This window comes from Pteropus alecto, unplaced genomic scaffold (assembly GCF_000325575.1).
Source record: "Pteropus alecto unplaced genomic scaffold, ASM32557v1 scaffold374, whole genome shotgun sequence".
Lineage (NCBI taxonomy): Eukaryota > Metazoa > Chordata > Mammalia > Chiroptera > Pteropodidae > Pteropus > Pteropus alecto.
Window position 1 is genome coordinate 152,552 of NW_006434834.1, and position 6,229 is coordinate 158,780.

General features: G+C 36.1%; 1 protein-coding gene across 1 annotated transcript in view; it reads left to right on the forward strand.

Moving 5' to 3' along the window:
* Window positions 1–6,229, forward strand: part of MAGT1 (magnesium transporter 1) — a 43,148-nt gene that overhangs the window by 4,917 nt on the left and 32,002 nt on the right. The window lies entirely within an intron of this gene.

Sequence of the window (6,229 nt, forward strand, 5' to 3'; positions counted from 1 at the left end):
GTTTATTAAATTTGATTTTATATACTTTTTCATAGTGTTCTTGTACGATCCTTTGTATTTCTGTGGTATCTGTCATAATTTCCCCTCTTTAATCCCTGATTTTGTTTATTTGTGTCCTTTGTATTTTTCCTTTAGTGAGGCTAGCCAGGGATTTGTCAATTTTATTAACCTTCTCAAAGAACCAGCTTTTTGATGCATTTATTTTTTCTATCATTTTTTGTTTCAAATTGCATTTATTTCTGCTCTAATTTTGATTATTTTTTTCCATCTGCTGACTTTAGGCTTCATTTGTTCTTCCTTTTCCAGTTTCTTAAGATGAAGAGTTAAGTTATTTATTTGGGCTTGTTCTTGTTTTTGGAGAGTGGCCTAATGATATGAACTTTCCTCTTATGACCACTCTTGTCATGTCTCAAAAGTTTAATATGTTGTACTATCATTATCATTTGTTTCTATATATTTCTTGATCTCTCTTATGATTTCTTCTCTGACCCAGTTATTCTTCAGTAGCATGTTGTTTAATCTCCATGTATTTGTGGTTCTTCCACCTTTCTTTTTGCAATTATCATCTAGTTTTAAAGCATTATGATCAGAGAATATGGTTGGTATGATTTCAACCTTCTTATATTTGTTGAGGCTATCTCTGTGTACCAGTAGGTGGACAATGCTTAAGAATGTTCCATGTGCACTAGAGAAGAATGTATAAGCAGCTGTTTTGGGGTGGAAGGCTCTGTAAATGTGAATTATGTCTAGTTGATCTAATGTGTCATTTAAGGATATTATTTCCTCATTGATTTTCTGTTTGGATGATCTGTCTATATCCGACTGTGGGGTATTTAGGATCCCTACTACGATGGTATTTTGGTCTGTTTCTCCCTTTAGTTCTGTTACTAATTGCTTTAAGTATTTCAGAGCCCCCTGATTGGGAGCATAGATATTAATAAGTGTTATATCTTCTTGGTGCATGATTCCCTTTATCATTATGAAGTGTCCCTCAGTATATTTGTTTTACCTTTTTTATTTTGAAGGTAATTCATCCTATATTAGTACTGCTACTCCTGCTTTTCTCTGAATGCTGTTTTCTTGAAGTATCATTTTCCACTCTTTCTCTTAGAGTCTATATTTGTCTCTAGAACTGAGATGTGTCTCCTGGAGGCAGCATATGGTTAGGTTTTGTTTTTTGATCCATTCAGCAACTCTGTGCCTTTTTATTGGTGAATTCAATCCATTTACATTTAGCGTGATTATTGGAATATGAGGTTTTCTTATAGCCATTTTATCTTTTGCTTTCTGATAGCTCGATGTTTCCATTGCTTCCTTGTCCTTGTGTTTCTGTTTTCTTCATTTTGGTTGTGTTTTGTGGTTTTTCCTGCTGGTTCTTCTTGTTTTATGTTATATACCTCAGTTCTGACTCTATGGTGTGTGCTTACTATTACAAATATGAAAAAGATATACATACATACATATGTATATATATATATACACATACACAGTCAATTTTCTTCTCTGTGTGCCTTATCTCCTTTCCGCTTTGCGAATTTGGATCTTTGAATCCTCACCTTTTTAGTCACTGTTTCCCTTTTTTTTTCATTTTTAAGAACAGGATCAATGAAGACGGGGTACCCCCTCCCATACGCCCATGGCGCATACCCAGGACCGGCACCCCTGGCACACCCAGGGCCTGACACACCCGGGCTATGGCCCATGGTTCCACCTGGGGTGCAAACCCAGAACCTTCTGCGTGTAAAGCAGATGTGCTAACCACTACACTATGGAGCCCCCTCTCATTACTATCTTGTTATATCAATTCTCTTATTATTATTTAAGCTTATAATGCTCTGTTCTTAGTGAGAGTTGCACTCCTCTGCTTCTATTTGCCTGATCGCCACTTTACTCCTAATTATGTATTTTTGTTGTTATTTTTTTTAGGTTAGCTGACCCCTTTCAGTATTTCCTGTAGTTCAGGCCTCATAGTGGAGAATTTCATCAATTTTTGTATGTCTGAAAAGATCTTGACTTCTTTGTATCTGAAATAGAGCTTAGTTGGATACATTATTCTAGGCTGGTAGTTCCTTTCACTTAATAGTTTAAATATTTGATTCCATTTTTTTCTGACTTGTAAGGTCTGCACTGAGAAGTCCGATGATAATCTAATGGTTTTACCTTTATATGTTACCATTTTCTTCTCACTGGATGTCCTGAGAGTTCTATGTTCATTATTGATTTTTGATAACTTTAATACAATGTGTCTTGGTGAAGACTTTTTTGGGTTGAGATATTTGGGTGTTCTGTTGACTTCTTGAATTCCAAGTTCCAGCTCATTCCTTAGATTTGGGAAATTCTCGTTCACTATTTGTCAGAAAATGCTTTCTGGTCTGTGCTCCTTTTCCTTGCCTTTGGTAGTGCCCATTATTCTTATGTTTCCTCTCCTGATTGTATCAGCTATTTCTTGTATTTCTCTTTCATTATTTTTCATTCTTTGATTTCTCTCTTCCTTCTGATTTATTTCTAGATTTCTGTCTTCGATATCACTGATCTTTTCTTCCATTTGGTCGACTGTATTTCCCAAGCTTGCTATTTCATTTGTCAACTTTTACAGTGTGTTTTTTTTTTTTCTCTCCAGAAGTTCTTATTCGGTTCTTCGTGAGGGTTTCAGTCTCTTTGCTCTGTTCATCTAGCTGTTTTTGCAATTTCTGAAATTCTCTATATGGTTTGTTTCGGAACTCGCTGAGTTTTTCAGAAGTACCATCCTGAATTCTATGTGACTTAAGCCGCATATTTCTATGTCTGTAAGCTCATTTTTTGAAGATTTTTCTCTTTCTTTCTGAGACACCTTGTCACCTTGGTTGTTCCTGGTGTTTAATGGACTTTTTCTCCACCTGGGCATTAATGGAAGTGTATTCTGTTGTTTTTCCAGAAATATTATATAAAGGTTTCTCTTTAGCCTGTTGCAAAGAAGGTGCTTTTCTTTTGGTTTCCAGTAGGTGGCGTCTACGCCTCTTGGATCTCCGCTTTATATAAAGCCTAACGTCTTTTATTTTCGTGTAGATTTTATTCACACTCGCTACTCTCAGTTTCAGTCCCTGTCAGTATTAGCAACAGTTTTGGTAGCATTTGCTCAGATTCCCCTGGGGCTCTGCCATGATTGGTCTTGGAGGGTATAGAGGGAGGGGCCCTCTGGGATTGGGAGTTTGGGGCTGCAGTTCAGCCTCGTTTTTTGCAACCGGGGCCATTAAAAATCAACTGTTGTTTCTCTGCTGTCCTGTCCCGCTTCTCTGCTTTCTGTCCTGATGACTGAGCCCTGCTGCCAGCTGGGTAGAAAAGTCCTGGCACTTCTAGGCAGGGCTGATCAGGGAAGTCGCCACATGTTCACCCCTCCCCCTCCTCCTGCAAAGAACTCCAGCTGCGAGAGGCAGCTTTTTTATTTGTCCCAGTCCATCGCATGACACCCTGGGTTCTGACCTGTGGTAGCTCTTATGTACAGATCCCACGCTCAGACGTGCTGGTGTGCAGTTTGGGTGTTTTTTGTTGAGTTTTAGATGTTCAGCTTATTGTTGTTTCAAGGGGAGAGATCTAGGGACGTCTCTCACTCTGCCATGTTTCCAAAGATCTTTTCACCCTATGTGTTTTGATTGGAGCATTTAATCTGTTTACAATTAAAGTGATTACTGATAGGTATATTGTTACTGCCATTTTATTATTCACATTTGTCATTTTCAGAATGCAGTAGCATTAATTTGATGGCTAGGTGGAGGGCCAGGGGAGGGAGGGAGCATTTGCGGGGATCGTTTTATGAACTATGTGGATGTCTAACCAATGTACTGTATACTTGAAACTAATTTAAATAAGTACACTTTTTAAAAAAAAGATGTACTGGTATCCACCTTTGTCCCTTATCCTACCTTCTATTCTAGTTCATTGTCTTCACTGCTTTTAACAAGGACCTGTTTCCTTAGTATCGTTCATTGTTCCACAAGTCTTGTTTATTATTTGTTATGCCAGTCTCGTGAGAGTATATATATATTTCTCTATGGGCTTATAGGCTATTTTGAGTTTTCCATGTGCGGCATATTCAATTCGTGGCTCTTGCTGGAATTATTTTGTATCTACAAAATAATTTGTATGCCATCTTTCTCTTACTCATAGAAGTATACTTAGGAAATATATATACATATTATATGTACATATATGAATATGTATATATATATTCAGTATTGGCTGAAGTTAGGCATGCTTTAAAGGTAAGTCGTGTATCTTTAGAATCCATGTTACTGTTCCCTTCCTGGTATTAAAAAATTTCCATTTCTGTGTGTTTATGTGTGTAATCATCTTTTCTTATATGTTAACGTAATATGCAGGTGAATCCATTCCCAACTGGATTCTGTTAAATAGAAATTCAGTACACACTTATTGAGTGCCTACTATATGGTGAAGTACTGTGTGTGTCTGCTCTCTAGTAGCTAATAGTCTAGAGAAGAAAACAGATGTTAAAAAGTGTCTTAAAATGATAAGCACTAGAATAAAGTTTAAAAATGTCATGAAACATCTACTGGGTATGGAGGGATTTATATGCTTGTGTCCTAAGTTCTTGACCACTTAGGAAAACCATTTAGGGTCACTCAGTTATAACCCACTAGACATGTATTCTTTGTGAATTTTTTTGAGGTGACTAAAGCTACAGAAGCTATTCTTACTGGTTCTAGGATTATTTTCTTAGCCTAAGTCTGAGGCAACTCATTTGCATTACTGACACCCATCTTTCAAAGTGCTATTTTTAGAGTAGGTTTTTGATCCACTTCCAAAGTGAAAAGACACAGCCTAACATCTGTTTTCCGATGATTGAGTTTCATGAGAGGGAACTATTTTTAAAATTTGAATGCCAGTGCCCTGGCCACATTTTAGTGTAAGTAATGGGAAATGTAACTGTTCAAATGCTTCTGAATAATGAACTACTCTAGGATTTCCCAGCCCTTTATGAACATATCCCTTTAAAGAAGAACAAAACCATAAATTAGCATTAACTGTGCATTGAGATTCTTCTGCACTTTTTATCTTTTCTTGTCTTGCTACTCTTATAAAGTTTGAATATAAGGTAAGGATGGAGATGAGGGAATGGATAAATAAATATGATTGCATAATTTTCAACTGAAGCTTTTGTTGACTAACCATGTCTCTTTTCCATTGCCTCATGATGACTGGCTATTAAAAAGAAACAAACAAAATCCAGCTCTTTCTTTGTGTAGACATAAATATTTATCTGAGATAAATATTTGGGAATGCAGTTATTGAATTGTATGGTTAGTGTTTGGTTAGTTGTTTAATTCTTTAAGAAACTGCCAAACCTTTTTCCACAGTGGCTGTACCCTAGAACATTCCCACTAGCAATGTATGAGAGATACCGTTCCTCTCCGGCGTTTGGTATTGTCACTATATTTTACTTTAGTAACAGGTGTGTAGTGATACCTCATAGTGCTCTTAATTTGCATTTCTGTAATAGTTAATGATGTTGGACATCTTTTCATGTGTTTAGTTTGCTATCTGAGATATCTAGGAAATATCTCATCATATCTTTTGCCCATTTTCTAATTGAATTGTTTGTGTTTTTTTCCCCCACTGTTCAGTTTTGGTAGTTTTAAAAAATATATTCTAGCTACTAATCCTTTGTCAGATACATGGTTTGAAAATATTTCTTCCATTCTTTTTGCTTGTCTTTTCATCCTCTTCACAGGGTCTTTAACATAAGAGCAAAAGTTTTTAGTTTTGATGAGGGCCAGATTATCAATTTTTTTTTTCTTTTTATGAGTTGTGCTTTTGTTGTCCGGTCTAAGAACTCTGCCTAGCCCTTGATCCTGAACATTTTCTCTTATATTTATTTTATTAAAAAATTATAGTTTTCATTTCTTCATTTTGAGTTAATTTTTATATAAGTATGAAGTTTAATTCAAGGTTCATATTTTTGGCTATGGATGCCCAGGGGCTCTAGCACCATTTATTGAAAAGACTCTCATTCCTCTGTTGAGTTGCTTTTGTACCTTTGTGAAAAATCAGTTGACTATGCTTATGTAGATCTATTTCTGGGTTCTTGGTTCTGTTCCAGTGATCTATATGTCTATCTTTTCATCATTGCTACCCTGCCTTGCTTACTATAGCTATCTAGTAAACCTTAAAATCAGGTAGAGTGATTCTTCCAACTTCATTTTTTGTTTTCAAGATTGTTTCAACTATTCTAGTT